Source organism: Canis lupus, chromosome 1 (genome assembly GCF_003254725.2).
Source record: "Canis lupus dingo isolate Sandy chromosome 1, ASM325472v2, whole genome shotgun sequence".
NCBI classification, from domain to species: Eukaryota; Metazoa; Chordata; class Mammalia; order Carnivora; family Canidae; genus Canis; species Canis lupus.
The window spans coordinates 31,875,788-31,897,048 of record NC_064243.1 but is presented as its reverse complement, the minus strand read 5'-3'; positions in this window follow the sequence as shown (position 1 = coordinate 31,897,048).

The following is a 21,261-nucleotide window of genomic DNA, read 5'->3' as shown; positions in this document are numbered from 1 at the left end:
TCATTAGGAGGTGAAAAGAAGTAAATCATTCTCTTATAAGCAACACCACTGAAAAATCAATTACCATCTCCTGGTCATCAAGCACAGCACTTCCAACCAAGGAGAAGACTACTGTGTGATACCAAAAAAAAAAAAACAAAACAAAACAAAACAAAAAACGATTCAGGAAATGCCTTATTAATGGTTGGAATTAGCTGATGTAAAAATAAGAAAAAACCTTGGGGAACAACTAGTTCCAATCCTTCACTCTCAAAAGATGAAGAATCTGATGCTCACAGGGGTTATGTGGCAAACATAAGGTCATGTGGCTAATTTGTGAGATCTGGGATTTGGACTCCCAGTCCAAGGACACACTGTCCATTTTTCAAGGATCAGAATTGGTCTCAGAGCCATACGGAGAGTAATCATGGGTATATTATGCTTCAGATGAAGTGATAATATTTCTCTCTCTAGGGTTCCAGTCTTGCCAGAAGACCAAAACTGAACAGTAGCAGCAAAGGGATGGAAAGGAATGAGTAAGAAAAAGATCTGGAACATTCAGATTAAAGGTCTCTTTTGAGGAGGTCTGGGTCATCTCCATTACTCATCCTCACTTCAAATATCTGATCTTAAAAGCCAGCAGGATGGAAAGGGAGGAGCTACATTATAACTCCTATTACAGATAACATATCCCCAGGCAAAAGTTGAACATAAGGGGAAAGTTTCCATTTTTTGATGTATTAAAAAATATGAAAGATTGCTACAGAGAAAGCAAAAAGAAAGACCAAAATTGAACTGAAAAAAAGTGAAATTAACTTCAAGACTTTGGAGAAGAGAATAATGCAACAAAGAGGAGGAAAAATCCTATGTGATTAGATCCACATATTAGGCATGAGAAACTTTCCCAAAAAGGAGAACCAGGATCTTCTAAATAATTATGTTGCTGGGTTCACATAATATTAAGAATTCTTAACAAGTTCAGGATACCCTTGAAATGAGATGAAGTGTGTCCATTTTCTAATAGTGATGAGTAACCCTCAGAAAATGAACTCAGACTTGTTCATTTGTCAACTTGATATAAAATAATGTGGAAGCACAATAATGTGTAACATCTGATGGAAATCTTGCTTGTACTTTCTGAACGTACCAAACTCTACCAGTTTTGCTTATTATTTGCAAATAATAAGAGGGACAAATAATAAGGCAAAAAAATATCTATATCTGTATCTGGTGATTTTGATTCCATGAGGAGAAAGATAAAAATGTGAAGACCTGGGGTGCCTGGCTGGCTTAGTCAATTAAGCGACCCACTCTTGATTTTTGCTCAAGTTATAATCTCAAAGTTGTGAAATGGAGCCCTAGGTCAGGCTCCATGCTCAGCAGGAAGTCAACTTGAGATTCTCTCTCTTCCTCTCCCACTGCCCCTCCACCACCTCTAAAATAAATTAATTAATCTTTTTTTTTTTAATGTGAAACCCCAAGGACACCTGGTGGCTCAATGGTTGAGTGTCTTTCTTAGGCTCAGGGAGTGATCCCAGAGCCTGGTTCTCCCTCCGCCTATGTTTCTGCCTCTCTCTTTGTGTCTCTCATGAATAAATAATAAAAATCTTTAAAAGAAAAAAAACAACTGGAGCCTCATGGACTATTTGCAAATTTTCTTCAAGTTGAGTCTCATGGCTTAATAAAATAAAGTATTTAGATGATGTTGAATGACTACTTCTTTTTTCAGAAGCCTATCACCCATTGTGTAAAAATAGGCAAAAGGTTGAGATTATTTATTGAATGATTATAAAGGAAAAGAACATTGTGGCATCAGAATAGTGGAATAGAAGTTAAAAATCTGTATTTAAGTCATGCATTTTTTCTTCTATAAAAAAGAAAAAAATTATACTTCTTCAGCCTTTCTCAAGAGTTGTTGGAACACTCAAATGCAAATATAAAAGCAATTTTGCAATGTATGAAGTATTAAACAAAAGCAATTTAACACAATTATTTGTAGACTTGATCTGAAAAGTGTTAACCTGAAATTTGAAAAAGAAAGATAATTACTCAAATAAATTGATGAAGCTGGGAATAATCAAAAGCAGCAAATATATATGGGAAACATATGTTTTCAAGAGAAAAGCATATTTTCAAGAGAAATGTATAACACCAGGGTAATATTAACAGTTTCAGATCATTATATTCTAATGTACTGAGAATGCTATAGGAAGACAAGCTTGAAATTTTTACAAAAGACAGTACACAAACCTGGTGTGTTAATGAGATTTGAAATAGAGCAATGAACATTGTGTTTACCCAAAGCACACTTATTAAAAGTAATTAGAGTATAATACAATAGACCAAGACTTATGAACTTATATAAAATTCCATGAACTGCCAGAGTAAACTAGAGAAGAGGCCATTTAGGTGAAAATTAAAGAGAGAGAGAGAATGTAACAGAGTAGGGAGGACACTTTTGATGTAGGATGACAACTTGTCCTTGCTAGCTTTAATAATCCTAGTGTATATCTGTTTTCCAAGTGTAATTGCTAATAGCACATCTTCCATGCTCAAAAGTGTCCTGGTTTGAATAAAAAGCAAGTGGTGTTCCTAGTGGAGTGTAAATATAGACTGCAAACTTAGATTACATTTATAAATGCATAGCATGCCAATTAAAAAAGAAAACAGCTCATTGTTTTTGAGCCACACATACAGTAGTGCTGTGTTCAAACCTGGTTCCTATACAATAAAAACAAACAAACAAAAAAACAAAAATAAAAACAAAAAAAAAGCTAGGGTAACTAAGCTAGAGAAGGACTGCAAATTCTATCATAAGAGAATAAATTTAAGAACTAAAACAGGAAAAGACTTAAGTCTAGGGACACCTGGGTGGCCCAGCAGTTGAGCAGCTGCACAGGCATGATCCCAGAGTCCCAGGATTGAGTCCCACATCAGGCTCCCCTCAAGGAGTCTGCTTCTCCCTCTGCCTATGTCTCTGCCTCTCTCTATGTCTCTCATGAATAAATAAATAAATAAATCTTTGAAAAGAAAAAGACTTAAGTCTAACATGATATTATCTTCAGTGTTTTAATAGGTGTTTCATGAAATAATGGTGGTTCAGTTTCATCTATAAGAGTGTGATAGGAAGATGTAGAATTAATAGGTAAAATTTCCAGAAAGGTAGATTTCAATGGACTGTAAACAAGCTCTTTATAATATCAAGAATTATTCTAAAAGGGGATCAACTGCTTTGATAGCTAGTGAGCATCCTGTCCCTTGTCGAGTTTAATCAGAGGCTGGATGTCTGCCAGTCATGGATGAGATAGAAGTAACAGAAGTAAAGCTCACTTTCCTAGGAGTCTGGTCTCGAGTACTCATAAAACTCTATGTATCCATAACTTAAGTCTTCAGGAAATGAGGTGTGCCTCTTCTTTGAGCTCTCAGGAGCTCAGTAAAGGCATATGGCCAATATCCACTTAGAGCTATAGATTTATAAATAAATAAAGTTTATTGTTTATAAATGTACAAGTAAATATTTATTAAACAACCACTTTATACCAGAGCTTTTCACATGTAGTACTACTTTTAATTCTCATCATAATCACATGAGAAAATCACTGTTAAACCTTCTAAATAAAGAAGGAAAATGAGATTCAGAAAGCTTTTGATGTGCCCGTTATTCAGCTAAAAACTGGTAGAATTGGGATCCTAAAAAGTATCCTGTGAAACATGTCTATTCAAACTGATTTTTATTTTGTGCTCAGAATGCCCCAGGAGTGTACCCTCATGGGAGGAGTGCTGAAATGCTCTATTGTTTTACTTCTGTCCATATTTTCCATAAAATCAGTACAGCATAGCTGTTTGCTACAGAAAATTAAATACCAGATGATACCAGAGGAATGTGCTGTAGAGAGTCTTTCTCCCCCTCTCTGAGTATGTCACCTCTTTTGGTGATATACCTCTCCTCTCTCCTACAGCTAAAATTAAACCAGTGGAAAAATGTTTGCCTCAAAGTACATGCCCTCTCTTAATGAAACACAACTGTAGTTAAAGGTCAATAGATTAACAAGGGAACACAAATAGACAGTGTTTCTTATCTGGTAGGCAGAGAGATGGTGCTAGCACTGGCATTTGGGGAATAAGAGAAATAGGATTTTGGCGGGGAGAGGGGGTAACATCGAAAGAACGGGAATATCAGGTGAGGTGAGAGGAAACGGAGGAGACAGTTGAACAGGGTAAATGTTTGAAAGTCATATTCAGCCTAAATAGCAATTCAGGACCCAGCAATGACATGGTTTAAGAAATCATTTGTCCTAGAATTACAGCACAATAAAAAATAAACTTTACATGTGCACAGCATTTTATGCTTTACAGGACATGTTCACTTGCATTACCTCATTGAATTGTCATGATATTTGAGAAAAATAAGCGTAATTGTCTCCCATTTTAAACCAAAGAGGGAACTAGGCTCCAGAGACACAAATGACTCACCAATATCCATAAATTGGGAGCAGTCTAGTGATAATGCTTTTCCACTACATTCCTTTTATTCCACAAATACATTATTTGCTCCTTTGGAGATCATTTTGTTTGCCTGTTGTAAAGTTGCATATAAAAATAGAGTTTGGGCTCTTATTAGAAATTCTGAGCAAACAGATGTGAATAAAGGGAACTAGGTACCACTTCTATTTTTAATACCACCTATATTTGCTTTTGAATTGACGTTTCTTTTCTCTGGGTACAATTATTCTGAATGAATACTTCTATGTGGTGGTTCCAGATTAAAATCTTATGAGCTTATAAAGAAAAAAAAATATTGAGATGGGCTGGAGGATTACCTCCTGGTTGGAGTCTTGACACATTCATTCCAAGATGATCTATCTCTTGCCTGCCGAACCATTCTTTGCTGGTTTTGATTTTTATTATTGAACCAGGTCATCTAAAGTACTCCACACCAAGGATCAGTGAAAGCCACAGTTTCCTTGTCAAGATCAGCTTTAGGTAGCAAAAAGATAATTGGACTACATTTACAAGCAACAATAAGAAATAATTTGTCAGCCAACAATGCAACTCAGTGAGTTGAACCATACGATTTCCAGCAAAATTTTGTCAAGATTTTCTTCTATCCCTAAACTAGCTTGTAAATACCAACATAAATAGCAATATCAATACAATAAATTTGACAGTGATTTTTACCCATCCTTTTGCAAAAGGGGGAAAAAAGTGGAGTCATTGTCTAAGAGGCCTGACATCAAGGACTTAGAGACAGTGGAGTGCCATTCCCAAATAAGATGAATGGAGTCAAAAGAGAAGGGTTCTTTGGTGTATCATGACTTTTCTGAGTTTATTCTGTCACGTGTTGCACCTTGTCGTGACTTTCAGATTGAATCATCTGAGAATCCGCAGTGTTTCCCAAACCACCTTCCATTGTTAGTACTGGAGCATTAAAAGTTTTAATCTGCTTTACAAAAGCTTCCAAGGGAACGCTGGGGATGGGAATGAGAGATGTAGCTTTATCTTGGCATAATCCTCTAATGGCCTTTCCACATGCACGAAAGTATTCTAACACAAAACATTCATTCTTAAACTGTATTGATTCAGAGATTATGGAGGAAACTGCAAATTGCTCACCAAAATATACTCTTCCTTTCTTCCATAAATTAGCCTCTGACTGCATTGCTGTCCTCTTTCTCAGCCTCCCTTGCAGTTAGATATGGGCAAGAGATATATTTCTCACAGATGGACTATTGGGAGAAGTGACATCTGCCTCTTCCAGTCTGAATTTTAATATATTGACTGTGACTTTTCTATGCTCTTTCTCCTACCTGCTGGCTAGAACTCAGGGCATGGCAGAAACTTGGACTTGACCATGCAGGCGTGGAAAATGCCCAGATGACGACAGACCTCTCCTCTGTCTCCTAAACTGGTCACGTTTTGCTTGAAAGCAAAAAGAGACTTTTATCTTTTTTAAAGCACTGAATTTGGGGCCATTCAGGTATAGCAGCAGCATAATCTCTAATTAAAACAGAAGCTGGCTGAAAGCTCATCAGCTGACTGCTAACATCTTCATACAGGCAACATAAAGGTGAGGATTAGGAGCAGCAGTTCTATTTCCCTGTTGTCAGAATTCAGACACAATTCAGTCTTCAAAGCTAGCATATAAAAAGACACCCATTTCTTTGCAAAATTTGTGTTTCTTTCCTTTCTGTCTACAAGAACTCCGTCCATTTGGAAACATAGACTGATGGTTTGTTGAATCCTCTACTTCTGGGCGTATAGTGGCCAAATGTTCCTAGGCTGTCTGCAGTATTTTGCCAGATGCTAGAAACAGCACAGTGACCCAGTCTTCAATGGAGACATTAACTAAATTGAAGGTGATGGCATAGAACATTATTTCCTAATGGGGTTTCCTTAAGATGAGTATGTGCCAGGTATCTTTTCTCAGAAGCAGAGGAATGTCCTTGAGTTAGGAAAGTGCTGAGGTAATGCAATTTACATATAAGACCTGACAGATTGCTCTTTATATTATTAATTGCATCTGAAAAGTCCACAAGCAGTGTTCAGCCACCTACTATGTGTCGCGCAATGTGTAAGGTCTACATGGACAAAAAAATATATATATAGTGTCTACCTTAAAGAATTTATGAATATTACGTTTTATCCACAGTTGAGCTACATATCAATTACTATTTCCCAATTCTGACATCAACATCTGATCCCCATCTACCCTGTTCTACATCTCTATTTGCCAAAGTACTATTATCCTTTAACATATTATATAATTTACCTATTATTTATTGTTTTGTCCCCCACCCCAGTTACCAGCACTAGAATTTAACCCCAGAAGGATAGAACTCTGTTTTGCTCACTGAGGTATGACGAGAATTAAAACAGTACCTGGGACACAGTAGGTACTCAGTAAATATTTGTGAAATGAATGTTGCCCAAAGGAGGCAGCAGATAAAAATGACTAGTGCCACATGGCACAGATATAGGTCTTACTAGGATGGCAAGGAATTATGAGCAGAGAAATAGTAGAGTGCAAGCAATCATCTGACCTCCATGGCCTTGCCACTTAGAACAGTGGCAGATCACAAATCAGATCTTTACTTACATTCTATGGCTAAACATTCTAGTAGAGAGAGTCCTCAAGTCCATAATGTGTTATATAGTGATTGTTGAAAAAGTAGCCACGTTTAAAAGTTGTGCTTTTTAAGCCTGTGATTGCTATCCTTTTTTTTTTTTTTTTTGGCTCTAACTTAAACCAGCTGAGCCAACCCTCAGCAAAACTACCAAAAGTGGGAAGAATATGAACCTCCAGAGCACCTAGTTTTCCTCTCACTAATAAGTATACAAATAAATAATAAGACAGATTACATTTGATCTCTTTTCTTTTTTTTCTTAAGATTTTATTTGTTTTTTCATGAGAGAGGCAGAGACATAGGCAGAGGGAGAAGTAGGCTCCCTATGGGGAGCCCGATGTGGGACTCAGTCCCAGGACCCTGGGATCACACCCTGAGCTGAAGGCAGATGCTCAACCACTGAACCACCCAGGCGTTCTCTAATTTGATCTCTTTCATTGACTGATACATGGGCAATGATTTTTAGTCTACTCCAAGCTCTGTTTGGGTGAAACAAGAAAGGCTTAAAAAGTGTTAACTACATCCTGTTTCCTGGACCCTTAGTAAATAAAGATTGGCTTCCATATTTACCATCATGGATTAGGACTGTTGTTTTTTTTGTTTTTTGTTTGGATGAAGTCCCATTTCACTGCCAATATATGGAGTGCCCCATACGTAATGTCTTTCTTAGAAAATAGAAAAATGTGGATGGTGATGGTGATGCTTCTTTTAATTTCATTTTACAGATTTTGGTAATCTGTCCATATAACAAGAAAGGTAGCAGGGACTTTATTTGAAGACATTACCATATCAGATCAAAGAAAAATGGCTACATATGTAAAAATAAGATCAAAAGGAATGAATTTAATTTGATTTCCAGAATTGAAGGAATAAAATATACACAGAAGTCCATCAATGATTTTCAGTGAATTTAGTACTAGTATTGCATATACAGGTCAAAAATTATTAAAATCAAATCTTAATTTTACCTTTTGTCCCTTTTTTGAGTTTCCCATTGAATCTCTACCATTAATTTTTTTATTATTACTGTATGAAGGACGGCAAAGTGGCTCTATTACAAAGAAATCTGGACATAGGCCTTTTACTTACAGAGGTAGGAGGGTGAAACTTGTATGAGGGAGGAAAATTTATTTTAAATAATTCAATGAATCTACTATGGCGTGAAAAATAAACCCCCTCCCTAAGACATGATCTGGAAGAAAACTAAAACGAAGAGATAATCAAGAATATTAAGGTCCTATTGATAATACATGAAAGAGAACAAGGGGCACATGAACAGTAAGAATTGGTGAGAAGGGGCCCTAGAGACAGATGAATATGAGCAACAAGGTGGAGGCAGCAGCAGATGGAGAGATGTGACCGTTGAAAAATCTCCAAGCTGGGAGATGCTCAGTACATTTCTACTACACTATTTGACATCAAATTTAAAAATAATTCTGCTTTATTGATTAAATAGCCTCCCCAACCACAAACCTTTAGTAAAAAGTATGCTCTATGCCTTCTGTTAATGGTGAAATTATTTTTCTGCTCTGTCCGGTCTGTATTCAAACCTTCAGGTAAGTCTCATCTATACATCTTGGGTGAGTGGTACCTAAGAGTAATGCAGGAATGAGAGCTAAGGGAGATGAGTGAAGAAAGCATATGTTGAATGATATTAGCAAACTGTGAAGCAGACTGCAGAATAATCAGACCAGAAGATGATAGAAATAAATTCACAGAGATATGATCCATTGTGTTGGATATTAAAGTTAGGGGTAAGCTCTGAGGGTTACAGAACATGTGAGTGTTTCGAATTACACCCGAGAATTTTGTCTGAAATTGCCTTGAGCCCTGGTACGCACTCTCCAATATCCTAAACCAAGCAATACCCCAAGGTCTAGCCAGAAGTGTATCCTTACCACAGTTGCAAAATGGGAGCTGAATGGTCCATGAAGTGGTGTCCCTCAGCAATCTGGGGATGGTGAAAGCGACTTCCTGAGTAGGCCAGAATTGGGACATGGCTTTAGAAGTTTTTTCCTGAAGGCTCAGCGGCATCTTGTAACTGCAGTTCTTCCAAGGATTCCATGAATCGCCTTTCCCTTGTAAATGGGTAGAATGGATTCTGTTTCCAGGTGGAAGTTTGACAAATCTAAGAGACTAACCCTGAACTTAAAAAAAAATTATTATGATAAAATGCACATAGCATAAAATTTACCATGTTAACCATTTTTAAGGGTACAGTTAAGTGGTATTAAATACATTCATAATATTATGCAAGCATCACCATTAACTATCTTCATAATTCATTCATCTTATAACACTTTTTTTTAATTTATTTTTTATTGGTGTTCAATTTACTAACATACAGAATAACCCCCAGTGCCCGTCACCCATTCACTCCCACCCCCCGCCCTCCTCCCCTTCTACCACCCCTAGTTCGTTTCCATCTTATAACACTTAAACTATATCTGTTAAACACAAACTCTCCATTACCCCCTCCTCCATTGGTGGGCATTTGAGTTGCCTCCACGTTTTAGTCATTGCGAATAGTGCTGCTATGAACCAGGGAGTACAAATCCCTCTTTAAGCCCCTGCTTTGAATTCTTTTGGTATATACCTAGAAGAGGAATGGCTGGATCACAACTCTGAACATTTGGCATGAGAGAAGTCTTTATTTGATTAAGGTTTGGTCATTAGACTTCTGAGAATAGGCAAGAGCCCTGGTTATTTGGGTTCTCTCATAAGCAGATACTGTGGAAACGAGTAGAGATTCACATGTAAAATTTTTTAAATTATGCACCAAAGAGAGGGAGAAGTCTTCCTAATATGCTAATATTAGAACACAGCTAATATTAGAACGAGTCATGTCCCAGGCTTATTTTCCTCCACCAAGTTCACCATATTTTCATAGTCCATTTTTAAAAACATTGTAAACTATGACCTTCTCTAAGCCATGTTAACTACATATACTCCTTCCCCTCATTTTCTCACCCTTCTGCTTTTATTACTTATAACATTTTTATAATATCGTAGTGTAAAATTGTCATAGTTAGTTCCATAAGCATAATTCCCATAGTTGCTAGCATTAGCTGAATGTTTAAATGGATTCACTGCTCACCATGACTCCATGTATCTTGACTTTTAAATTCATATTTTGGTTGGCTGAAGTCTGTCCTCCAGTAGTTTTTACAAGAATGTTTATGGAAACAATATTTCTTGATTTCTTGTATGTTTGAAAATATTTTCCCCTGGTTTTTATTATTGCACAGTGGTATAGCTGGACATAAAATATGATGATGTTCCTTTTCATTAAAACTTTGTAGACATTGTTCCATACTGGCTAGCATTGGATGTGATTCTGGAGAAGTTTAAATCCAATCTTACTGTTTCTCCTCCCTAAATGTAAGACTCTATTTTTCTTGCCTTTGCCAGAAGCTCACAGGAGTGTTCTGATACAGTTACAACCAATAATTTTTCTCAGGAAAGACTTGGAGTTGACCGATTTGGATCAGTTTTTCCTATGACATCTTTTGTTTTCAACTGGACAATGTCTTCAATTATTCCAGGAAATGTTTTTTAATGTATTAGTGAAAATTCTGTCTTTTTACTAAATGTAAAAAGACAATTTCACATCTGTTGATACTTTAGAGGTTTTCATATTTTCCTGCTAATTCTTTGAAACTTTCTTTTTTCTGCCTAATTTTGCTCATTTTTTAATCAAATGTCTGCTTTCCCTAATTGTATTTATAATTGTGTCTATGATTTTATCTGCTTCCAAAATATACTTTGGATATAAGGTAGTTTTATTTTTTCCCTTCTATTTTTTGTTTTGGTGGTGGTTGTAATTGTTTATGACCTCTACATTTACATTTTGAATAGGTCATACATGAACAGTGTTTAAACTTGAAGCAGCATTAAGCTCTATCCCCCCAGACTTTCTAGTCCCTATCCCTAGAGTGACTCCATGTATCTTCTCAGATGTATAGCAATAAAAATATTATTTTTCCTCTTTACACAAATAGTGGTACACCCTATACATACTATTCTGAATTTTCATTTTCTGTATATTTTAAAATTATTTTAGAGATCTCTATTAAAATATAAAGGGCTTTTTTCCTTTCCTTTTTTCTTTCATCGTTTTCCTTTTTACTTTTTAATTCTTTCTTTCCTTTTACAGTTGTATAGCATTCTTTGTATGTAATTTATTCAGACTCCTGTAGGCAGATATTCAAATTGTTTTTATTCTTTTGTTATTATAAACAATGCTGTACTGAATAACTCAGTAGGTACGTTATTTCACAAATGTGCACACATATTTGATAGGTACATTCTCAAAGGTGTAACTACTGAACTAACAGATATTTGTTTTTTAATAATTTGTATAAATATTGCCAGGTTGTGATCAGAGAGCTGCCCTAATTCACATTCCCACCAGAAACATACCAGTTTTCTCACACCCATGCTAACATGTGTTATGAAATGTTCGCTCTTTGCCAATCTGATAAGTAAAAGATTATTTTTATTGTTGTGTTTATTTGCATTTCTCTTATTATGAGTGAGTTGAGTATCTAGTCACATGGTTAATAGCCAGTTGTATTTTCTCTTCCTTAAACTTTTCCTTACATCCCTCACTCATTTTTTTATTGCGTTATTGACTTTTTTATTTTCTAAATACCTTATAGAAATTATAAATAGTTAATAGTTTTCTACAAGTTTCTTATTTGTCTTTTAATTTGATTAATGATAACATTTTTCTAAGCATATTTTTATGCCAAATAGTCTTTCAATCCTTATCTTTTTATGATTATTGACATTTATATCTTACTTAAAAATTCTTGCCACTCTTACATCATTATAATTTATTTCCATATGGCTAGCCTTTTTTTAAACACAATTTATTCAATAATAAAAACTCAATGCTTTATTCAATTTGTGCATCTCCATTGATTTGAAATTCTAGTCTGTGCATTGAACTATTTCTGGACTTTTATTTCTGTTCCATTGATCTATCCACTCATTTTTCTTTTTTTACCATTGTCAAGTAGTTTTGATTTAGGTAACTGCATAATATGTTTCTCTTTTATTCCGAATTTTCTCTGTTTATTTAGTTTTTAATATGAATTCAAGATTCATGTTGTCTAAATTCCCCAAGATCATCTTGCCATTTTATTATTATTGTGTTAATATGTTTACTTAAAGAAAACTGATATTTATCTTATATTGATCTTCCTATCTAAAAATGTTGTGAGGTTCACTTTTAGTCCTTGCATCACTCAGAAAGGTGCACAGGATTTATTTATAGAGAACTTACACATTTCTTACATTTATTCTACTTGTAGAAATCTCTGTCCAATCATTTGATGATCACTAACCAAACAGATTTCAGTAATCACACCCATCAGAGAATGCAGACTTTACAGAGTTAGGTCAGTTGAATCATTCAGAAAACAAACAGCAACAATGAACTCTGATGAGGGGAATATTTAAGATATACCATGTTCCAGTTTTTTGTTTCTGAACAAAAATTGTGAAACATGAAAAGAAACAAGCAAGTATAGACCATAAACCAGGGAGAAAAAAAAACAGTCACTAGACCTCTGAGGAATTCACAGGGAAATGAAGAATATAAAATGGAAGAAAAGGAATACAAAGACATAAGACACATAGCAAACAAATGGAAAAATGGCAGATGTAAATAAACCTTATCAATAACTAAATTAATTATAAATGGATTAAATACTCCAATCTAAGGTCAAAGACTAGCAGAATAGACAAAAAATGGGATCCAAGCATATGCCATGTATAGGAGAGATAATTTAGATTTAAAGACACTTTAGATTCAAATACACAAAAAACGTTGAAAGTAAGAGGATAGAAAAAGATATATTATGCAAACAATAACCAAAAACTATCTGAAATGGTTATATAGATATCAGACAACATATACTTGAAGACAAAAATTATGACTGGAAACAAAAAAGGATATTTTATAATAAAATTTCGATCCATCAGGAAGATACAACTTTAATAAACATATAGTCACTTACCAAAAGAATCCCAAAATGCATGAAGTAAAAATTGAAAAAACTGAATGTAGAAAAAGACAATTCAACAATAATATATGAATGTTTTAGTAGCTCACTTCCAATAATGGATAGAACAACTACATAGAGGGGATCCCTGGGTGGCTCAGTGGTTTAGCACCGCCTGCAGCCCAGGACCTGATCCTGGAGACCCAGGATCCAGTCCCACATCGGGCTCCCTGCAGGGAGCCTGCGTCTCCCTCTGTCTGTATCTCTGCCTCTCTCTCTCTCTCCTTCTCTCTGTGTCTCTCATGAATAAATAAAAACTTAAAAAAAAAAACAATTCCATAATGATTTATTTACAATATAGATTTCCGTGGAGGCAAGAGGACACTTTTATGAATTTTCATGGAGCTAATACCTCTAATCCATGAAAATAAAGTCTAATGATAAAGACAGCAGTCACTGCAAATGGCAAAAATAATCTAGACAAGGAAGTTATTTCTTGTACCTCATAAATCACAAGAGAGAAAAAATATCTGGTCGACCTCTAGATAAAATGGTCACAGCTAAATCCGATGCCTTAGAAATCTGATGGTGTTTTCTTTTTAATTGTATATTCCTCCTAACTCTTCTGTGGAACGCATGTCAAGGACTCTGCAGCGACATTTCTCTAAATATTCTCTCTCCCCATTTCAATTTTCCAATTAGGAGATACTTACCAGACCAAGAGCCAGATGTTGATCTTCTCTATGCCAGGCTTGGTATATACAAATAATTTATTTTTATAATTCAGAGATTTGTTTAAATCTTTTCATGGAATAGTTTAGGTGTCATGTAGCTCAAAGTCTGCTAGAATTGTCTTATAATCTATTTATTTACAAAAGAGCAATACACAGCAGCAACCCAAATTTATACTTAGCCCAATTTATACTTACACACATGCTTGATTTTGATAACTGTTATGTCTACATTTGGAAGCAATGAAATGTAGTAAATATACTAAGGGGACCTTAAGCCAGAGGATTAGTATTACTTTGAGTCTGTGTCTTACCAGCCACACAAACTTAGGCAATTAATTCAGAACTTCTCATTCTCAATTTCCTCATTTATAGGGGAGATATGGTAGTGATAACATTATCTCACAGTAATATTGTGAAGTTTGAAAGAAATAAAAAATCTGAATATGCCATGTAAGCTATAAGTACCTTATGGATATGAGTTTGTGTTATCTATCCCATAGCATAGCACAGCCATTCTTGACCTTATTTCTGCTGTACCACTGGAGATAGATGATGTTCATATACCTGATGCACTCCCATGTTCAGGCATCAGAATTGGGCAGAACTGCCTTAGAATCCTTGATATGGGGGATCCCTGGGTGGCGCAGCGGTTTGGTGCCTGCCTTTGGCCCGGGGCGCGATCCTGGAGACCCGGGATCGAGTCCCACATCGGGCTCCCGGTGCATGGAGTCTGCTTCTCCCTCTGCCTGTGTCTCTGCCTCTCTCTCTCTCTGTGACTATCATACATAAATAAAAATTTAAAAAAAAAGAATCCTTGATATGCCATGAATTGAACCTCTCTAAGTTATATTCTACTATATAAAGTATGGCAAAAGTAATAATACTTAAGTTTTAGTGAGAAAGAAATGAAATAACGTATAGAAAATACTGGCACATAATAATGGCCAATAGATGTTTAATTACTACTTTCATTCCAATCACACTGCCTTTAACTCTATCCATTCTCTCCTATGCATAAAAAAAAAAAATGCCACAATAAAAGTAAGAATAATGAGTCTTTGATACACCACTGAAATGCACCCGATTTAGCCTTTATTAGATCTGTCCCAAATTTGGCACTTTATTCTTTTAAAAATATTACTTCTAATACATCTCTTGATCAACTTCTGTACTCCAATTTTATACACTGTGAACAGTTAAGTTTACATCCTTGACTGACGAAAGAGCTGTAGAATTATTGAAACATGTCCTAAGTCTTATCTGTAAACTAACAAAATAAAAATAAGAGTATTATTAAATGGGAGTTCACCACATATTTTAGCATTTAACCTGGTTTAAAATTAAAATATGAAGAGGCTTGGAAGCAATACCTTTCAGAAAATTTCCAAATGACTGAAACCATAGCCAATTAATTTACATCATCAAAATTCTAACACTGCTGTAGGCTAGGGGAATACTTAATCAGTATTGCTTGATGGTGGTTTGATGGAACAATGTGAGATGAGAACAAAATTAGGAACCTGAAAATTAGAGGTGATGAATTCTGACCTAGATGTCTTTCCTAGTAAGCATTATGCTTCTCTAAAATGTTGAATTCTTGATTGAAACATCCTCCACTAAAACTCCTTCTGGTTAGAATTATGATTATGTTGTCAAGGTGCTGCTAATGGATCAGTGGACAGATGCTTACTTAGATGAACATTCATTTTTATGATAAGAGATGATGATAGATACAAGATACGCAGAAGCCAGTGTGAAGATGCCACAAATGATGGTAGGGTGAGCCATATATTATTACATCTGCACAAGCATGTTTGTTTGAGTGCAGTTAGAAGTAAAAAGAGGAAAATCAAGGAAAGTGTTATAGGTGAATTTTCTATATACCTAAATAACTACTTTGATTATATTTTTCTTTCTTTCCCTCAGATCAATTGCCAAATCAATTTTGTCAAATCAATTGTGTGTTGACTGAGATTCAAAGCAATTAATCTTTTTATAGATACATAGAAAAATAGGCCGATCTATGTATATCACATTGGATTGGGGATTTGAAATTTGCTGGAGTTTGTGGGACTGAACAAGTGAAGTTGAAGGAGAGTGTAAGGGGAAAAAAGAACAGATGGACAAAGCTGAGTCAAAACTTGTATAAGTTATATGAACTCAATTTTACTGATGGTGAACTTCTGATCCCTAACCCAGCTGTTGCTTTCAATAGTCAAAACTCTTGCATGGTGGCCAAAATTAAATCTTTTTCTGGATCAAAAGAATGAAATTCTAACCATATCAGTCAAAACTTTTTCAATTTGTCAATTAACAGCAGATTGAAAACGTTATCAAAACATAATTTTCCTGCCATTAGCCCACTTGACACAGAGATTATCTCACTTAAACCTTACCACAATTCTGTGAAACAGAGATTAATACTATCCCCAACTTATACATGAAGAAGCCAAAAAATAGAGAACAAATTGACTACAGTCATGTATCTCACAAGCTTCAGAGCTGACATTTGAACCGAGAGAAGCTCATGAGCATCCTTGTGCCCTTAATCACTAAATCCATATTTCTCCCAAGAATAAAGTACTTAACAATAGGATCCTTGATCGATAGATACGTATTCATGTCACCAAAATTACCCGAAAGAGGTTTGGAACTATTTTTGGAATTATATTTATCGTACTTCAGCAGATCTATAGCTATATATCTACATTTTTATCTATATCTAACTATAAAAGAAACTCTTATTACTTTCTTGTTACAAAGAAGTGAAAGTTCCTTTTTTCTCCTCCTTTGATTCTTGACTTACTCAGTTTGATTCACTTACCTTCATAATATGGAGCTTAATAAGAAAAAATGTAGGGGTAAAAGGTAATATAGCATAAAGAAAGAAGTGTAGGTTAACCCAAGGTTGGAAGCTGGAAGGTCACAGGTTGTTCTCTCACCTGCTGAACATGCTCTGATAGCACGGATGTGAGTATAACGAATGGGAACATTTGGAAGATCACACTAAAGCAAGTACTAATATTCATACTAATAAAACACTATATGATTAAATGCTGATATCCATAGAAAGAAAAAATATCAATCCAGAGATTAGAGAAAGGTCAATGTTAGAATCTATTGTAAGTGGAAATTAAACTGGATTTTACAGGATTGGGGTACATTTGAAAAAGCAGAGAAAATAAAGGTGGGAACTCCAAGCAGGATGAATACCATGAATTAGTGATGTATGTTCACAAGACATTGAGGGGAAACCATATACTGGAATGCTAAAGATAGGATTAGAAGATGGGTTATAAGAAGCTGGTTAGAGCTGAATTATTTAATATCAAATATTCTGGTATATCTTTACGCTTCACTTTGTAAGCATGTCTGGGCAATGAATGATACGTTGTGCAAGTTGAATTGATGTGAGGTGAAACTAGATTAGAGAATTACAAAATATCTGTATATTGAAGACATGAGAGGACTACAGTGGTGATAAAGGATATAGGGACAGCAAGACATATGTGAAATTCTTTTTAAAGATTTACTGTTTATTTTTAGAGAGAGAGTGTGTATGTGAGTGAGGAGAGGAGCAGAGGGAGAGGGAGTGGGAGAGAAATCCTAAGCAGATTTCCTGCTGAGTATGGAGCCTGAGGCAGCACTTTATCTCAGGACTCTGAGATCATGAACTGAGCCAAAACCAAGAGTCAGGTGCTTAACTGACTGAGCCACCCAGGCACCCCATGAGAGATGTGAAAGTTTAAAAGAATCTGCAGGACTTAGTGACAGATGATCCATGGGAAGTGAAGAAGCATAAGATTTAAAATTAACTTTAATACTAAGACCCTGAATATCTGGTAATAATATACTAGTGCCTTTGGTGGACCCTAGGAAGTTGAAAGAGGTTGTAAATTTTTACAAGAAAGAAAAAAACTCATGTGGAATTGACCAATGTACACTTGGCAATCTAACAATGGGGCTGAGTGGGAGGTTATAGATCAAGGTTCATCTTTGAGAGTTAGCACCAAAAAGATAAATATCGTGTTTGTATAAATAATAGGTTCTTCAGGAATAGTTGAGAAATTTTCTTCTGACCATGATGAATAAACAGGAATCAGATTTATACTCCTATCTTAACTAAAAAATATGAAGCAAAAATTCTGAAACATTTGACAACATGCATTTCAAGACTATGACACCTGAAAAAAAGGAAAACAAATGAGATGAACTCTACAATTGTCCCCACATTTCTGTCTGAAGTTCACATAGGCCAAAGTGGCTAACATCTGTAGTTCAGAATATCAGAAAGGAAGGCACAAAGAGATTGCTCCAAGGAATGCAAAGAGAGTACCTGTGTGAGTACTGCTCTGCACATATGGAGCAGAAACTACCAAAGGCTGAAGATTTTACCCCACCAAACTTCCAAAATGTTTTAAATGAAGCTTAAAATCATCAATTCGATTCCAGTAAATGTGCATTAAGAAAAGTACAAAACAAAAAATGTCCAACATTTGTTAATATAATATTCACAAAATATATTTAATTGAAAATTGCCAGAGCAAGAAAATAATGACCAACAATCAGTAGAAAAAATAAATCAATAGAAATAGACACAGATTTGACACATGAAATAAAATTAACAGACCAAGAATTTATAATAACTCATACATATATACTCAAATATTTTAAACATATGTACATATCCTCTATATTAAAGAAGGTAAAGCATGAAAGTGACAAGGTAAAAAATGGAAATGATTTAAAAAGCAAACCTTTATGCATGTGCAGGGGTAGAAGGCATATGGGAAATCTCTGTACCTTCTGCTCAATATGCTGTAAACCTAAAGCTGTTCTATAAATAATCTATTAAGAAAAAACAAAAAAAAATTAAAATAAACCCCCCCAAAACTAAAAAATTTTAAAAATTTAAATAAACCCCAAACTTCCAAAGGTGAAAAATACAATATCTGAAATAAAAAACACACAGAATGAGATTAATAGTAGATAAACACTATAGAAGAAATGATCACTAACTCAAAGTTGTAGCAATAGAAATTATCCAAAATGAATTTTAGAAAAAAGAATACAAGCTTTAAAAAAACAAACAAACAAACAAAAAAAAAACAGAGTTTCAGCAATTTGTGGGACAATATCAAGCAAATGAACATACATATAATTGGAGTACCCAAAAGAGAAGAAGGGATACTAAAAAATATTTTAAGAACTATTGCCCCCAGAATCTCCAAATCTGATGAAAATTATAAACCTCACATATCCACAAAGCCAAGGCAATGGCCACCAAGAAGAATTATAAGAAAACCACACCAAGGGATTTATAATCAAATTGCTGATGTGGACACCTGGGTGGCTCAGTGGTTGAGTGTCTGCCTTCAGCTCAGGGTGTGATCCTGGGATCCCAGGATCTAGTCTCACATCAGGCTCCCCACAGGAAGCCTGCTTCTTCCTCTGCCTATGTCTCTGCCTCTCTCTGTATCTCTCATGAATAAACAAATAAAATCTTTTTTAAAAATTGCTGATAACTATTGATTAAGAGAAAATCTTAAAAGCAGTCAGAGAAGAAAAGACATGTTATGTACAGAGGAACAAGTTCAATGAAGACAGCTAACTTCTCATCAATAGCAGCATTAGCCAGGAGCAATGAAGTGATACTGTTAAAGTACTCTAAGAGAAAAAAAAAAAAAAAAAAAGCTGTAAACCTAGAATTCAATATCCAGCAAAAGTATCAATCAAAAGTGAAAATGAAATAAAGACTTTTTTCCGACACATAAAGGTTGAGAAAATTAATTATCAAAGACCTGCAGTAAAGGTATATTAAAGAAAATTATTCAGGCAGAAGTATAACTAAAAAGACAACTGAAATAAAGAACTATTGAAATAAAAGGAAAACAATTAGCAAGATATTTTAAATCCAAACCAATTGATAAGTATATTGAATGAAAATGATCTAAATGCTCCAACTAAAAGACAAATATGTCAGGGAGTATAAAAAAGCTAGGCCCAACTACATATTATCTACAACAAATATTTTCAAAACATATAGCTCACAAAGGACTTACATTGAGTATATATAAAGAACTCAAACAACTAATAAGATACACAATATAATTAGAGAATGGATAAAAGACTTAGACACTTCTCTAGGAAAAGAAAGTAAAGAAAAACGTGAATTAATACTCAACATCAGTTAACATTAGGAAAACAAGGCAAGGAGATCCCTGGATGGTTCAGTGGTTTGGTGCCTGCCTTCAGCTCCGGGCATGATCCTGGAGTCCTGGGATTGAGTCCCACATCAGGCTCCCTGCATGGAGAATCTCTCTGTCTCTCTGTCTCTCTGTCTCTCTCTCTCTCTGCCTCTCATGAATAAATAAATAAAATCTTTAAAAAAAAGAGGCAAATTAAAGTCACCGTGAGATACCACCAAAAGCCCACTGGCATGGATCAAATTCAAAAGGATAATACCAATACCTAGAGTTGGTGAGGATGTAGAATAACTAAAATTCATGCATTGCTTGTATGAGTGCAAAATAGTACATCCACGTTGAAAAAAGATTTTGGCAGTTTCTTATCATTAAAATATATACTTAATGTATGTATCAACAGTACCTCTCATAGGTATTTACCCAATAAAAATAAAAATATATCTTTTAGCTGTTCAGAACATTTTTATTCCAAATAGGTATAAAATGTAAATGCCCCAGTGTCCATCAATGAGTGAATGGATAAACAAATTTGGTATATCATAAAATTGAATACTACTTACCAATAAATACTCCTCAGAAACAAATCAGTAAAACACCAACAACATGAATGGATATCTAAAGCACTATGTTAAGTCAAAGGAGCCAGACTGAAAACACTAAATGCTGTATGATTAAACTCATAAGAAATCTTATAGCAGGTGAAACTCTAGGCACAGAAGACTGATTAGTGATCAGCCAGGGCTAAGTTTGTGGAAAGGAGATTAAGTGTAAAGAAGTAGAAGAAACTTCTTGGAGTGATAAAAATATTCTATATCATGATTGTGGTGATGGTTGCATGGCTGTGTACATTTAAGTGTATACTGTACACTTAATCACTAAACCATGCTTTATATAAATGATGTCTCAATAAAGCAAAGAAAGTGATAGAGAAAGAGGTGGAGGAAGGGGAGAGGGAAACCAAGAACCCTGCCTTGAAGAATGGCCACAGTTAAAGGTGCATAGGAGAAAGGGGACAATAGCCCACCAAAGGAAAAAGAGGGATCAGATAAGCAGGAGGGAAAAGAGAAATGTCACTTGAGCTGAAGATGAGATAATCTAGAATACTGGTTCCTAAGAGCCACCACACCACCCAGTAAGGGGGATTTTAGAAAATTTTGGTTGACAGCAATAGTGAAGGATATTTTTACATTGTATATAGTGATAGGAG